Source organism: Tamandua tetradactyla, chromosome 1 (genome assembly GCF_023851605.1).
Source record: "Tamandua tetradactyla isolate mTamTet1 chromosome 1, mTamTet1.pri, whole genome shotgun sequence".
Lineage (NCBI taxonomy): Eukaryota > Metazoa > Chordata > Mammalia > Pilosa > Myrmecophagidae > Tamandua > Tamandua tetradactyla.
Window position 1 is genome coordinate 190,016,894 of NC_135327.1, and position 16,062 is coordinate 190,032,955.

A 16,062-nucleotide genomic window follows, 5' to 3' on the forward strand; every position below is an offset into this window, starting at 1 on the left:
AGTTTAATAGTTCCATATATTTTTTCCCATCCCTGAAGGGACTTTGCCAATACTTTTAGGTTATCTGCTTAATATTCTCTGGGGTCTATCCATGTATTACATTAAGCTATAAAGGATTAAAGGCTCTCATTCTTATTCTGGGCTCCCTGTATTTGGGTTGCTTAAATGATCTATCCAGACAGGTTGGGTTAGATTATGTGCTACAGAAAATTTAGATTCTGGACAAAATAAACCTTTCTTCCTTTTGTCTCAAAAAGTAGGTAAAGTTTTAAAATACAGACCATGTTTTCCTTACACCTGTATTCTGAATTACCTTAATCCTGACCTGATTGGCTTCATTCATATCTCTAAATATCAGGTTACACATATGTAAAACAGCCCCTCAAAATCCAGAAATAATAATTACCACTGTGGAATAATGTTATTTCTATAAGAGCTTCAGTCTAGTCATCTGTTCTCTTTTAAGTATTTTCTAAACGAGACTATACAATATTTGCTCCCTTGTTTCTAGTTTATTTTGCCTCACCAAATGTCCCACAGGTTCATTCACATCATTGCCTGCCTCACAACTTTGTTCCTTTTTGTAGCAGCACAATTTTCAATCATATGTATACACCATCGTTCACCAATCTACTCCTTAGTCAGCCCATCTTTCAGCCACCTTCATCTATTGGGCCTCATATATAATGTACAAAACCAACAGTCCATCAACACTCTCAATTTTAGATAATTTCATTGTTCCCAAGAGAAAGATAGCCGATAAACACACCCCCACCTAATAGGAAATCAAAACCTCTGCCAAACTCTCGTCCCTCCCCCCATTACGTATCCCTGTTATTGCTGTGGTACTGTTGAAGTTTTCCTGTTAAACATAGCCCATAGCATGCAATACCAGTTTTCCCCCTATAACCCCAAATTATACACACTTTGTACAAGATTCATACCTTTGCAGTAGTTCATGCAGAAATTTACTTATATTTGTAGTGTTCATCAGTGGGACACATGAGAATAAATAACCACTTTCAATCATATTCACCTTCAATATGATAATATTACTTATAGATCCACTAGTGAACCACCTTCAAGTCTATTTTCTCCCATACAATTAAGTTCAACTTCATTAGCTAACTGCTCACTCATCTTAACCTTCTGTGTATCTCTAGGACCCCTGTATTCTGTATTATAAGCCTCTGATTTTACCCTTACCATGGTCATAAAAGTGGAATCATACAGTATCTATCCTTTTGTGTCTAACTTATTTCACTCAGCGTTATGTCCTCAAGGCTCACCCATCTTGTCATGTGGTTCAGGATGCCATTTCATCTTATTGCTGCATAACATTCCATCATATATATATATTTTGCATTTTGTTAATCTACTCATCTGTTGATGGGCACTTGGATTGTTTCCATCTTTTAGAGATTCTTAAAAATGCTGCTATGAATGTCGATGTTCACATCTCTGTGTCACTGCTTTCAGCTCTTCTGGGTATATACCAAATACTGCTGGGTCATAGGGCAACTCAATATTTACTTTTCTGAGGAACCACCATACTCTCTTCCATAGAAGCTGTACCATTATATACTCCCACCCGCAGTGCTTAAGTGTCCCAATTTCTCAACATCTTCTCCAGCATTTGTAGTTTCCTGTTCATTTAATAGCAGCCATTTTTATAGGTGTGAGGTGGCATCTCAATGTAGTCTTGATCTGCATTTCCCCTATGGCTAGTGAGAATGAGCATCTCTTCATATGCTTTTTACCCATCTGTATTTGCTCTTCAGAAAGATGTCTATTCATATCTACACCCCATTTTATACTTGAGTTGTATGATTTCTTTATGTACAAAGGATATCAAATCTTTGTCCAATGTGTGATTTCCAGATATTATCTCCCATTGAATCGGCTGCCTCTTTACCTATTTGACAAAGTCTTTGAGCCACAAAAGCATTTGATTTTGAGGAGTTCCTATTTATCTATTTTTACTTTTGTTGCTTGTGCTTTGGGTGCAAAGTTTAGGAAGCTTCTTCCTATCATTAGGTCTTGAAGATGTTTCCCTACATTTTCTTCTAGGAGTTTTATGGTACCGCTTCTTATACTTTAGGTGTTTGATCCAATTTTAGTTTATTTTTGTATAGGGTACAAGGTACAGGTCCTCTTTCATTCTTCTGGCTATTGCTATCCAGTTCTCCCATACCTATTTACTGAAAAGACTGTTTGTCTCAGTTCAGTGGATTTGGGGGCCTCGCCAAAGATCAGTTCACCATAGATATGATGGTCTATTTCTGTGCTCTTGATTTAATCTCATTGATCAAGACTTCTATCTTTGTGCCAATACCATGCTGTTTTGACCACTGTGACTTTACAATAAGTTTTCAATTGGGAATATTAATCTTCCCACATCATTCTTCTTTTTTAGGATGCTTTTAGTTATTTAGGGCCTCTTTCACTTCCAGATGACTTTGATAACTAGTTTTTCCAAGTCTTCAAAGTAGGTTTTTGGAATTTTGATTGGTACTGTGTTGAATCTGTAGATCAATTTGGGTAGAATTGACAGCTTAACTACATTTAACCTTCCTGTCTTTGAACAGGGAAAGTCTTTCCACCTATTTAGATCTTCTTTGATGTCTTTTAGCAATGTTATGTAGATCTCTATGTACAAGTTATTTAAATCCCTAGTTAAGTTCATTCCTAGGTGCCTGATTCTTTTAGTTGCTATTTTGAATGGAATTTTTTCCTTACTTGACTTCTTGGTTAGATCATTGTTTGTGTATAGAAACATTACTGATTTTCGCACATGAATTTATAACCTGCCGCTTTGCTAAATTTTTGAAATGTTTGATAAAATCCCCTGTGATATCATCTTGCCTTGGACTTCTCTTTGTAGGAAGGTTTTTGATGACTGATTGAATCTCTTTACTTATGATTGGTTTGTTTGGATCTTCTATTCCTTCTCGAGTCAGTGTAGCTTGTTTGTGTGTTTCTAGGAATTTGTTCATTTCATCTAAGTTGTATAGTTTGTTGGTGTATAGTTTTTCATAGTATCTTTGTATGATTTTTTTTTTTTTAATTCAGGGCTGTGGTAATGACTACCCTCTCATTTCTCATTGTCTTTATTTGCATCCTCTTTCTTTTTTTCTTTGTCAGCCTTGCTAATGTCCCATTGGTTTTATTGATTTTTCTCAAGGAACCAATTTTAGGTTTAATTGATTCTTTCTATTGTTCTTTTTTCCATTCGTTTAACTCTGCTTTAATCTTTGTTATTAGTCTTCTTCTATTTGCTTTGGGGGGTCACTTTGTTGTTTTTTCTCAAATTCCTCCAGATGAGCAGTTAAATCCTCAATTTTGCTCTTTCTTTTTTCTTTATTATAGGTATTTAAAGACAATAAATTTCCCTCACAGCACAGCCTTTGCTGCATCCCATAAATTCTGATATGTTGTATTCTTGTTTTCATTAATGTCCAGAGACCTACTGATTTCTCTAGCAATTTCTTCTTTGACTTACTCATTATTTTCATGTCATTAATACTTAAAATAATGAGTGCATTTTATCATGGCTGTAATTTTTGCCTAGCAATAATGGGTTGAATTATGTATTCCATCAAAGACATGTTCTTAATCTTATCTGTGTTCTCATGAGTGTTAATCCACTCATAAATGGGATCCTTTGAAGCTGTATTACCAGGTAGAGTGTCCACTCATTTATGAATAGGTCCTTCTAAGATCCTATTTAGATGTGGGCCAACAGAATCAGGGTGAGATTTAACCCACTTTATTGGAATCCTTATAAAGAGAAGTCAGAGAAACCACAAAGAAGAAGATCAAGAACATTGCCATGTGAAGAGAGGCACAGATATGAGTGAAGGAATCCCAAGGATGCAGCAAGCAAGCTGGAACAGAAGACTTGAGAACAAAAGTATGACCCTGCTGAAGGCTTGATTTTTCACTCTTAGCCTCAGAAACCATACACCAATAAATTCTTTTCGTGTAAGCCAACATATTGTGTGGTATTTGCCATAGCAGCTTGGCAAAGCAAGATAGGAAGTTATTTTTTGTAATTGGCAAAATATCTAGAAGTATTTCTCCTACATTATAATTTATTATTGTCCTGATTTACTGTTTCTCATTTCAATCCATTATTACTTTTTTAAAGAATGATATCCTTTACCTTTTATTCTTCCTTCCATCCCCTTATGCTATTAGAATATAATCAATTTTCTATTGTTTATTTTAGTTTAATCTGCATATTATATATCATGAAGTACAGGCTGATCACTATTAACTTATATCACAGTTCTCCCTACTCTCATACTATTACTTTCAGTATGCTTTTTCTAGTCTATTTTTAATGGCCCTATAACTTAGACATAATTTAATTATTTTATACTGCCATACTGCCAAAATTTGTCAGTATTTGTTTAGATCTTCACATAATTTATCAATTTCTCTGCCAATTTGTTTGTTCTTCTTGTGTCTCCAATTTTCACCTTGGATAAATCTTCTTGTAGTGCATACTTTACAATTTTGTTAAATTAATGATCAATCAATGGTAAACTTCATGTTTGTTTTTCAAAATGTCTTTTTCTCTCATTCCTGAAAAATATTTACTACATGTTAGTTTCTAGGCTGACTTTCGTTTTCTTTCAAATTATTGAAGATACATACTCCTTTATCTTTTGGCTTCCATTGTTGCTAACAAAAACTTAGTTTGCATTTGAACAAGTTTTGATTATGTGAACTAAATTATCAGTGGGTTTTTTTCAACGTGCACATCTATTGTGCTGAGCTGCACAAAAATACCTTCTGCTTTTATTTTCCTCATGTATTTCCTCACTTCTAAGACATGATTCATTCTATTCTTCCTTGAATATCTCTCTACCTTTTATGATGTAAATCATAACTCTATACAGAGCTTTGCCATTCTGTACCCCATTTCTTACCATGGTCAACCCACCAAAATACTGTTCTATGCATGTAGGAATTTGTATTTTCTAGTCTTAGACTTAAGACCTTGTTTATTTCATCACTGGGATAATTCCACTTCCCTTCCTCCTTTTTCCTTCTCTTCTCTTCTTTCTTCCTTTACCTTAAAATTTTGATGCATAGTTTACATATAAAAATGTAAAATCTTAACTGTGCAGCTTGATGAATTTTTGTATGCGTATACACACACACATACTGTATATGTAAATATATAGAGGCACTATATATGTGTGTATACATACATATATGTGTGTGTGTATCTACATCATCTATTAGTGAAACCATGACCTATATCAAAATACAGAACATGTACAGAATTATAGCAGACTCTCTTTCCCCCCACATCTTCAATATTCCACAAAGATAATACTATTTTTACTTCTATCACCATAAATTAGTTTTCTTGGTTCTGAACTTCATATAAATGGAATGATGCTGTAAACACTCTGTACCTGGCTTATTTTGTTCAACTTTTTCTGTCTTAAGATCTAGACATGTTGTGTGAAGCAGAGATCTTTCTTTTAATTGTACATAGTATTCCATTATATGAATGTGCCATTTATCAATTATTGTGCCAGAGTATGTTTGATTATTTCCATTTTTTGTTATAACAAATAAAGTTCCTATGGACATACTTTTTTTGTATGTTTTGGTGGAATAAGCCTTTCTTTTGAGGTGCAAGATATATACCTGGAAGTGCAACTGCTGAGGTATAGAATATTTTAATGTTTAGCTTTGATAGATATTATAAATTGATGCTATTCATTTACATTCTCATTAGCAATGTACAAGAGTTCTAGTTGTTATATACGCTTGAACATGAAAGATATTTAGTATTTTTAGTTATTTTACTTTCAGCAATTTTGGTACTGAGCCCTATGTCTAACATTTTTTTCTCTGACAATATGTTTGCTTTCCAAATGCAGTCAATCAACAAGTAGAAAGTAGAACACAGCTCCTGAATTACTGAATTGAGTATCAGCAGGCACAATTATGTAGAGGGAATAAAGCAGCCCCAGCTCTCTAAATAAATATGTGTGTGTGTTTGTGTGTGTGTGTATGTATGTACATATATATATATATATAATTTTCCTCCATATGGAACTACACATGTATTGAAAAACTAGGATAAATAATGTAACTTCTTTTAATTACTATAATTTGCATAACAAATAAAAGCCCAGCTGCAAGGCAGACCAAATTCAAAGGATATCAATTATAATTAACATGTGATTTCTATTTATGAGTTGGAGACTACAAATGCACCACAGGATATAAAAAAAAGTCAGGATCAAGCAGGCTCTCTTCTCTTGAGACTAACATTCCAGGATAGGGAGCTAGAACTATACATGAATGACTCAGACAAATGTCAAAGAAAGCAAGAACTCCAGAGGGGTTATAAAAATGAAAACTGGAAGTGTTATAGGAGCTCAACAAAAGGAGATTTGTATTTCTAATTATAAGGATCAGAAGAGAGCAAATAAAGATTATTGCATTTTGTTTGTTTCTTAAGGGAAAAAGGATTAAATAAGTAAAAATAAGTGCTAGTGGATTTCCTAAGTTGAAGAAACCACATAAGGAAACACATTGCCATTGTGTTAGAAAAATCTAAAGTTTTTGTTGTTGTTGTCCTGTGTGATGGTTAGGTTCTGGTGTCAGGTTGGCCACGTGACTACACCCAGTTGTCTGGTCAGGCAAGCACTGACCTGCCTGTTGCTGCAAGGGTATTTCATCACTGGGTGATACTGGAAGGCCATATTAAATTATCAGTCAGTTGATTGCATCTTTGGTTGATTGCATCCATGATCAACTAAGGCGCATCTCCTACCAACAAGATAATTTAATCAGTTGAACCCTTTTAAGGAAAAAGAGAGACCTTTTCAATGCTTCTTCAGCCAGCAAATTTCTCCCGTGAAGTTTGTCCAGAACCATCATTGTAGCCGTCAGCTTTACAGCCTGCCCTGTGGAATTTGGACTCATTCATCCCCACTGTTGCATGAGACATCTTTAAAGATCTCATATTTACAGATATCTCCTTTTGGTTCTGTTTCTCTAGAGAACCCTGACTAAGACGGCTTGGTACTGAGAATGGCTCTTGAGAAACAGAATCCTAAAAATGGGTTTTACAATTGATTTTCTACTCTCATTGGACTTAGAGTCACTAATGACTCTGTTTCCAATACTCAAAATGGCAATGAGAGTCCATGGGGTGGGTTGGCAGGAAGATAACACTATATCACCATTAGAGTCTGCTAATTGTATGCTTATATGAGGCAAGGTTCTGGGTGAGAGTGTTTTTGGCACTTTTACGGAGTCTTGTGGAATTAAGAGGTATAATGATGTTGATTGGTTGTTGTTAGATGTGCTGGATACAGTGATGAGGGAAAGGGATGAGGTAAAGATTTCAAATTTGCAACTTAAACAACATATGAACAATGTGAATGTTTCCATGTTTGTTCTGAAAGAAAATTTTATTTCCTGTGATTGCACATTTGAGATCTTTGAAAACCAGACACAGAGCCTCATTGTGTGAGTAGCAGATCTATAATTTAAACTAAAATCTCAACCTTGCAGGGTATCTGCTGTTAAAGTAAGGGGACTGATTGGAAGAGAATGGGATCCTTAAATGTGGAATGGTGATATATGGCTTGATAATGATAGTGATGGGAGATTGATGCCCTGGAATCTGCTGAGCCTTTGCTAGATAGACCTGCAATGGACTGCCCTGAAGAAAGAACTTCCAGGTATCCATCCAGCTTTGAGGAAATGGTTTCTCTACTCAGCCTCCAGTCTGCTCAGAGGAACCTGCCATCCAACCTCCACCTCTGAGGTTAATCCTTTAGTGCCTGCTAACCCTGTAACCACCTCCCCTAGGAAAACAGCTCTCACCACTCTGTCTGGGGTGACTAACCCTGTTTTACCAGATGAAACTACAGTGGAATGCCCTGAGGTAATTGGCTAGAGAGAAACTTCTGTTTGTTTTCATGACCCATCCCCACCACCCCTCTTTTCTTCAAGACTTATAACTAGACTACAGTCCCAACAGGCCCCAAAAATATATAGACAGAAATCAGGGGAATATGTGTGACAATTGATTTTAAGGGTATTGGATAATGGTGGAAGGAATATAAAGCTGAATCAAGCTGAATTTACTGATGTGGGCCCATTAAGCAAATATTCTGCATTCAATGTTGTAGCTCAATGGGTTAGAAAGGGCATTAACAGTGTGTTTACATGATTGGCAGAAACATTGATTCAAAGGTGGTCAACATTAACTGAGGTGGAAATGCCAGAGCTGCCCTGGTATAATGCAGATGAGGGGATCCAAAGGCTTAGACAGATGGGAATGTTAGAGTAGATTTATCATAGAAAGCTTGATTATATACCCTAGGAATGTCCAGAGGATGCACCTTTTACCAGAACTGTGAGAAATAAGTTTGTGAGACTAGCTCCATCATCCCTGAAGAGCTCTGTAGTCACTCTTCTCTATATTTCAGATATTATTATGGGAAATGCTGTCACTGAGCTGAAGTCCTTAAACACAATGGGAACGATTGGATCCTGAGTTGGCAGAAGCCAGATGACAGCACTTAATCACCAAAGACAAGGTAGACGTGGCTATCATAATGCACAGCAGTCTCAAAGCAGGAGTCAAATAAGCTGACTCACAGAGATTTATGGCATTGGCTAGTAGATCATGGGATATCTAGAAGAACAATTGATAGGCAGTCTAATAAATTCTCATTTAAGCTATATAAACAAGAGTTCTAGGTCAAGTGAAAAGAAGTTTAAATTGAATTACAAAAACAGAGAGTCACAACCCCTTAGTCAATTTACAGACCTGAGACAGTTTACAGACCCAGAGTCCCTTGAATGAGGGGGAGGACTCTGTTACACTGCCACAAATGTATACTGTTAATCTTTGCCCAAGTCTTCCCCAAGGAGACCTATGGCCTTTTATAGGGTAACTGTGCACTGGGGCAAAGGAAATGATCATATATTTTGGGGATATTAGACATTGGTTCAAAAATAACACTAATTCCAGGGGACCCAAAATATCACTGTGGTCCAACAGTCGGGGGTGGGGGGAAGCTTATGGAGATCAGGTGATCGATGAAATTTTAGCTCAGGTCTATTTCACAGTGGGTCCAGGGGGCCCATGGACCATTCTGTAGTTATTTCCCTAGTTCCAGAATGCATAATTTGAATAGACATACTGAGAAATAGGCAGAATCCCTACATTGGCTCTTTGACTCATGGAATGGGTGATATTATGGAAGGAAAGGCTAAGTAGAAGTAGATCAGAAAACAACACTGGAGTCCTGGAGAGATTGCATAGATTAGTACCACTCTTAAAGGATTCAGGGGTAGTGATTTCCACCACATCCCCATTCAACTCCCCTATTTGGCCTGTGCAGAAAAGAGATGGGTCTTGGAGAATGACAGTAGATTATCATAAACTCAACCAAGTGGTGACTCCAATCGCAGCTGCTGTTTTGGATGTGGTATTATTGCTTGAGAAAATCAATACATCCCCTGGTACCTGGTATGCAGCTATTGATCTGGCAAATGCTTTTTCTCAATAGCTGTAAGTAACAACCATGAAAAACTGTTTGCTTTCAGCTGACAAGGTCAGTAATATACCCTCACTATCCTGCCTCAGGGGTAAAATCAACTCTCCAGCCCTATGTCACAATCTTGTCTGCAAGGAATTTGATCATTTCTTCCTCCCCCAAGGCATCAAACTTGTCCATTATGTTGATGAAATGTTGATTGGACTTAAGGAGCAAGAAGTACCAACTACTCCAGACTTAATAGAAAGGCATTTGTGTGCCAGCGGATTGGAGATAAATCCAACAAAAATATAGAAGCCTTTCACCTCAGTGAAATTTCTGGATGGACAGTGGTATGGGGAATGTAGAAATATTCTTTCTAAGATGAAGGATAGCTGTTGCATCTGGTCCCTCCTATGACCAAAAAAGAAGCACAATGCTTAATTGGCCTCTTTGAATTTTGGATACAACATATTCCTCATTTGGATGTGCTACTCTGGCCCATTTACTGAGTGACCAGAAAAGCTGCTAGTTTTGTTGGGGACTGGAACAAGAGTAGGTTCTGCAATATGTTCAGGCTGCTGTGCAACAGCTCTGCCACTTGGACCATATGATCCAATGGATCCAATTGGATCCATCCAATCTGCAGCAGATTCTTCGGGGCTGGAAAGGTCATTGGCAAATGGGGATGCTGTCCAGAGCCTTGGCGGCCTCCTATAAGGGATTCACAATGCAGACCCTTAGAATTTTGGAACAAAGCCTTACTATCTGCTGCAGATAACTGTCTCCTTTTGAGAAACAGCTTTTAGCTTGATACTGGGCCTTAATGGAGACTGAATGCTTAACCATGGGCCACCAAGTTACCATGAAATCTGAGTTGCCTATCATGAGCTGGGTATTGTCTGACCCACCAACTCATAAAGTTGGTCATGCACAGCAGCATTCTATCATAAAATGGAAATGGTATATAAGAGATTGTGCTTACGCTGGTCCTGAAGGCACAAGTAAGTTACTCAAGAAAGTGGACCAAATGCCCATGTCCCCAACTCCTGTCATATTACCTTCTCATTCCTAGACCAGGGTTATGGCCATTTATGGAGTTCCCTAGAGTCAGTTGCCTGAGTAATAGAAAACTTGGGCCTGGTTTACAGATGGTTCTGCAGTATGTGCAGAGACCACCCAGAAGTGAACAGCTGCAGCACTACAACACTTTTCTTGGATGTCCTTAAAGAACAGTGGTAAGGGGAAATGCTACCAGAAGGTGGAACTTCGAACAGTGCACCTAGTTGTTCATTTTGCTTGGAAGGAGGACTGGACAAAGATGCATTTGTATACCAGCACATAGACTGTTGTTAATGGTTTGGCAGCAGGATCAGGGAATTGGGAGGAGCATGATTGGAAAATTGGTGACAAAGAGGTCTGGGGTAGAGGTATGTAGATAGACCTTTCTGAGTGGGCAAAAAACATGCAGATATTAGTGTCCCATGTGAATGCACACCAGAGGGTGATTTCAGCAGAGGAAGGTTTTAATAATCAAGTGGATAGGATGAACCTTCCTATGGATACAAGTCATCCGCTTTCTTTAGCCACTCCTGCCATTGTCCAATGGGCTCATGAACAAAGTGGTCATGGTGGTAAGGATGGAGGTTATGAATAGGCTCAGCAACATGGACTTCCACTCTGCAAGGCTGACCTGGCTATAGCCACTGCTGAGTGCCCAATCTTCCAGCAGCAAAGATGCATACTCAGTCCCCAACATGGCACCTTTCCTTGAGGTGATCAGCTTGCTACCTGGTGGCAGGTTGATTACATTGGACCACTTCCATCACAGAAGGCACAGTGTTTTCTTCTAACTGGAATAGACACATTCTCCAGATATGGGTTTGCCTTCCCTGTATGCAATGCTTCCACAAAAGCTTCCATCCATGGACTTACAGAATGCCTTATCCACCATCATGGTATTCCACACAGCATTGCTTCTGATCAAGGAGTGCTCTTCACAGCAAATGAAGTGCAGGAATGGCCACATGCATACGGAATTCTCTGGTCTTACCATGTTCTCCATCATCCAGAGGCAGCTAGGTTGATAGAATTGTGGAATGGCCTTTTGAGGATCCCATTATAATGCTAGCTAGGTGGCAATACCTTCCAAGGCTGGGACAATGCTCCCTAGGAGGCTGTGTATGTTCTGAATCAGCACCCCCTCTATGGTGCTGTTTCTCTCATAACTAGGATTCACAGGGCCAGGAATCAAAGGGTAGAAATGAGAATGGCACCACGTGCTATCACCCCTAGTGATCCATTAGGAAAATTTTTTCTTTCTGTCCCTGAAACCTTAAGTTCTACTGATCTGCAGGTCTTAGCTCTAAAAGGAGGAGTGCTCCTACCAGGAGACACAACTATAATTTCCCTGAACTGGAAGCTCAGATTGCCACCTAACCACTTTGGGCTTCTCATGCCACTAAATCAACAGGCACAAAATGGGATTACGGTTCTGTCTGCGTTGATTGCTCCTGACTATCAAAGGGAAATAGGACTGCAACTACATAATAGAGGTAAAGAAGAGTTTTTCTGGAATATAGGAGATCCTCTAAGGTTTCTCTTAGTTCTACTATGCCCAGAGATTACGGTCAAAGGAAAACTGCAAAACCCAATCCAGGCTGAACTTCCAGTGGCCCAGAAACTTCAGGAATGAAGGTTTGGGTCATACCACCTGGCAAAGAGACATGGCCAGCAGAAGTGCTTGCTGAGAGTAAATGGAACAGAGAATGAGTAGAAGGAGAAAGTAGTAATAAATATGAGTTATGACCATGAGACCTATTACAGAAGTAAGGACTGTGATTGCATGAATATTTCCTCCCTGTTTTGTTATGAGTATGTTTGAATTTGAAAATAAGCAAATATCTTGTTTTCCTCTTATCTTATGACATAAGTTGTCTTGCTTAAGTTAAAAGTATTTAAGTCATAGAACATGAGCTTTAAGAGTGAATGTTACTGGGTGGGCCACCGTGGCTCAGTAGGTAAGAATGCTTGCCTGCCAAGCCCGAGGACCTGGGTTCGATTCCTGGTGCCTGCCCATGTGAAAAAAAAAAAAAAAAAAGAGTGAATGTTACCTAAGACTTGCACCCTATTCTGGAGAGATGTAATGTGTTTCCAGTTGTGTGCAGGACAATTTTTAGTACATATGTCTGTTACGGCATTCTTTGGAAATTAAATATGTTTCAGGGTGATGTGTATAGCTGCCAAGTTGACAAGGGTGAACCATGATGGCTAATTTCTGGTATTAACTTGGCCAAGTGACCATACCCAGTTGTCTGGTCAGGCAAACACTGGCCTAACTGTTGCTGCAAAGATATTTTGTGGCTGGCTGATAAACGGGAAAGCTGGTGTATTATATTATTAGTCAGCATCTATGGCTGATTACATCTGTGATTTACTAAGGCACATCTTCCATCAATGATAAAATCCAATCAGTTGAAGACTTTTAAGGAAGAGAGACTTTTCACTGCTTCTTCAGCCAATGAGCTTCTCTTGTGGATTTTGTTCAGACCCTTCATTGGAGCTGCCAGCTTCACAGCCTGTCCTGTGGATTTTGGACTTTTCCATTCCCATGGTTGTATGAGACATCTTTATAAATCTCATATTTACAGATATATCCTCTTGGTTCTGTTTCTCTAGAGAACCCTGACTAATACATTCTGGTTTATTTTATTTTGCTTTTTAAGGAGCAAGTTCAATTCAGTTTTGTTGAAATAGAGAGATGCAGAATAACACAGTCTCTGACACATAAATGGAATATTTGTTGAATAAATAGAAGGATGAGTAGATGAAAAGATGAATGAATAATTGAAGGTTGTGGAATCACAGTTTCTATGAGTATATTGCATTTCTGCATATCTTGTAAGTGACACACTGACTGCACTTTTGTTCCAGACTATCTTCTCAAGGGTATTTATATAGTGAACAGCCTTGGAAGATGGGATATTATCTGTTTCAAGAGCAAAGGATAGACTTACGTACTATGTAGGACAATCAAGATAGCATTTCTTTGGAGGCTAAAGGGTAGGTTTGCTTGCAACCCATTATAAAATAAGATTTGGATTCCCTAAGCCCAAGGCTCCTCAGCTGTGATGTATACTCACTGCAAGTGCAATATCTGCCTGGTACTTCAGCATTGGGCATGTGGAACTTGAGGGGCAAGGGGATTGATGCAAACATAATGCCATGCTGCTTGCGTACTAAAGATAAAGAAGTCCTTTATCTCTAACCCAAGAATCTTGTGTTATTTCAGGGATGTTATCAGCATCCCTGAAAGTTTGTCAGACTAGCTTGTCAGCTTGCAAGTAGGGTAAAAATCTCAGAATCTTCTTGACAATAATAAGCCTAAAAGTCTATGTCAAGAGCTTATTATTGATGATCTTTGAGAGTTTTAACTTAATCTAGTAGTCAATGGATAGAATGCAATTGTTTTAGTAAAGGAGATTTTATAATGACATATTTACAAAGACATTAAAATGTCTATACTTTTAAATTCTCACTGGACTTAAATTTATCAATTTTAATATAAGAACAACAAAAATACTATATTATTGAGAAAGAGAAAATCTGGATTCTAAACCACTAATAGCTGTAAAAGTCTATCATTAAATCTCTCTGGGTTTTAGTGCCATCAGTTGTAAAATGAGTCACTAGATTTCTAGGCTGTCTAGCTCTAAACTCTCATCTCTTCTCACTATCCCACATCAACATTCATAAATCTTCTGTGTTAGATTTAAGTCAGACATTGGGCTAGATTCTTAACAAATACCATATAGCAGATCTTTAAACCGGTACTTTCCCATACCAGAGAAAACCTACTTCTCCTGCCCCAGAGTGTTGCAATTTCTTTATAAAAAGGAGAAAGAAAAAACATTATCTAAATACAAGGCTATTTTCCTGTATTGTTTCTCTAAAGAGAGCAATAGAGAGACATAGTTTGGCCGTATGTTATGTATAACTCTATGCTTGCCATCCTCTTAATCAGGAATTAGTTGTACAATTTTGTTTTCATCAATAAGAAATTGAGTACACAAAATGTATAAACTAGGGAAAAACTGATGCATTTCCTTCAATGTATTTCTCTTTAAAAATTCCCTCTTCATAGTATTCATCTAGAAGTAGACATAAGAAAAACTACTAGAACTCTCTCTCTCTTTTTATCTCCCCCTCTTTCTCTTTCTCTCCCTCTCTCTCTCTCACTGAATTTTTTCTGGGAATAAGGAAAAAAATACATTCAGAAAATTTACTTGTAATATTTCCTCAGAAGGGAAACATAAATCGTATATCCATATTTATTCCCTAGAAATGTAGTCTGATGTTGTCCTTTTGGGACAACATCTATTTTAGTTATTTATTAGTAGGTATCAGCATTCTTCAACATCTCCCCATTGGGCATTTTATCTTAAAAGATATGAATGCTAACTATCCAAATCCAAAACTGTATAGAGAATGCTTCACACTCCATCTAAATATATTTGTCAGTTGTATAGAAACTGCAATCTCAAAAGGACACAGCAAGGTTCCTTAAATGTTAGTCCTTCATAGATGATTGCTCATAAATGAAGGCTATTTTAAAATATTTTGTGCACCAGCATAACTTCAGACCACTTAATTTCTCTCACAGAAAAAAAAAATGTTGTCAAAGACAAGGTAAGTAAAGAGCCTTTCCATACCATGGGCAAAACTCAGAAATGGCATGATATACATGCACTTGAACTTCAGGTAATTGTGAATTGGCCATTATTCCATTCAATTAAACAAAAATTCAGGGGTCATCTCCTCGGGTATATATTAGTTTCCCCTCTTTCTGTTTCAATTTCTACCAAAATAGATCCCTGGATAGCAAAGCACCATTCAGGAGAATGTGCATTTGTGTTTGCACTGATATGAGTGTGGTGGGGGGAGAGAGAGAGCAAAAGAAAGTAAGAATGAGTTTTTATAGTGTTAAGATTCTATTCCATGTACAGTACAGTGTGAAATGCTATGGAAAATTTTTAGAAACCAAATGTTACAGAATCCCTGCCTTCAGAGAATCTAAAGAATCCTTGAGAAAATTAGAAGTATTAAATAACAGTACAAGTAATATGTTAATAATTCCATTAAACTTGCATTCTTAGGTCCATAACAGTAAGATAATCACTGCATATGTGGTAGGAATTCCAATAAGATAGCAATTACCTACAGCTGGAATGGTGAAGGGAGCTTAATGAAAAAGCGGAAGTTGATTTGATGTTCAAGGCAGATGGAATTTAAAGAATCAAAAAGAAGCAGACAATTATGTGATTAATAAATATTTGCTGAGTGTATTAACACATGAAGAATGAAGGAAGGAAAGAAGGAAGGAAAGAAATAGTAGAAATGAATAATCAAGTATAAATTATTGTATAGAGCAAAAAATTATTAAAAGGCATTGTGAAAATTCACCAGTAAACAAGTTATCACTGTATTCTCATGGAACCTACACAGAAGATAGCGGATTGCTCTGTGCAGA

General features: G+C 37.4%; 1 long non-coding RNA gene across 1 annotated transcript in view; it reads left to right on the forward strand.

Moving 5' to 3' along the window:
* LOC143687693 (uncharacterized) overlaps window positions 1-16,062 on the forward strand; it is a 35,331-nt gene that overhangs the window by 18,018 nt on the left and 1,251 nt on the right. The window contains exon 3 of the long non-coding RNA XR_013177649.1: window positions 8,478-8,588. This is a non-coding gene — a long non-coding RNA (uncharacterized LOC143687693). The remainder of the gene's footprint in view (window positions 1-8,477; window positions 8,589-16,062) is intronic.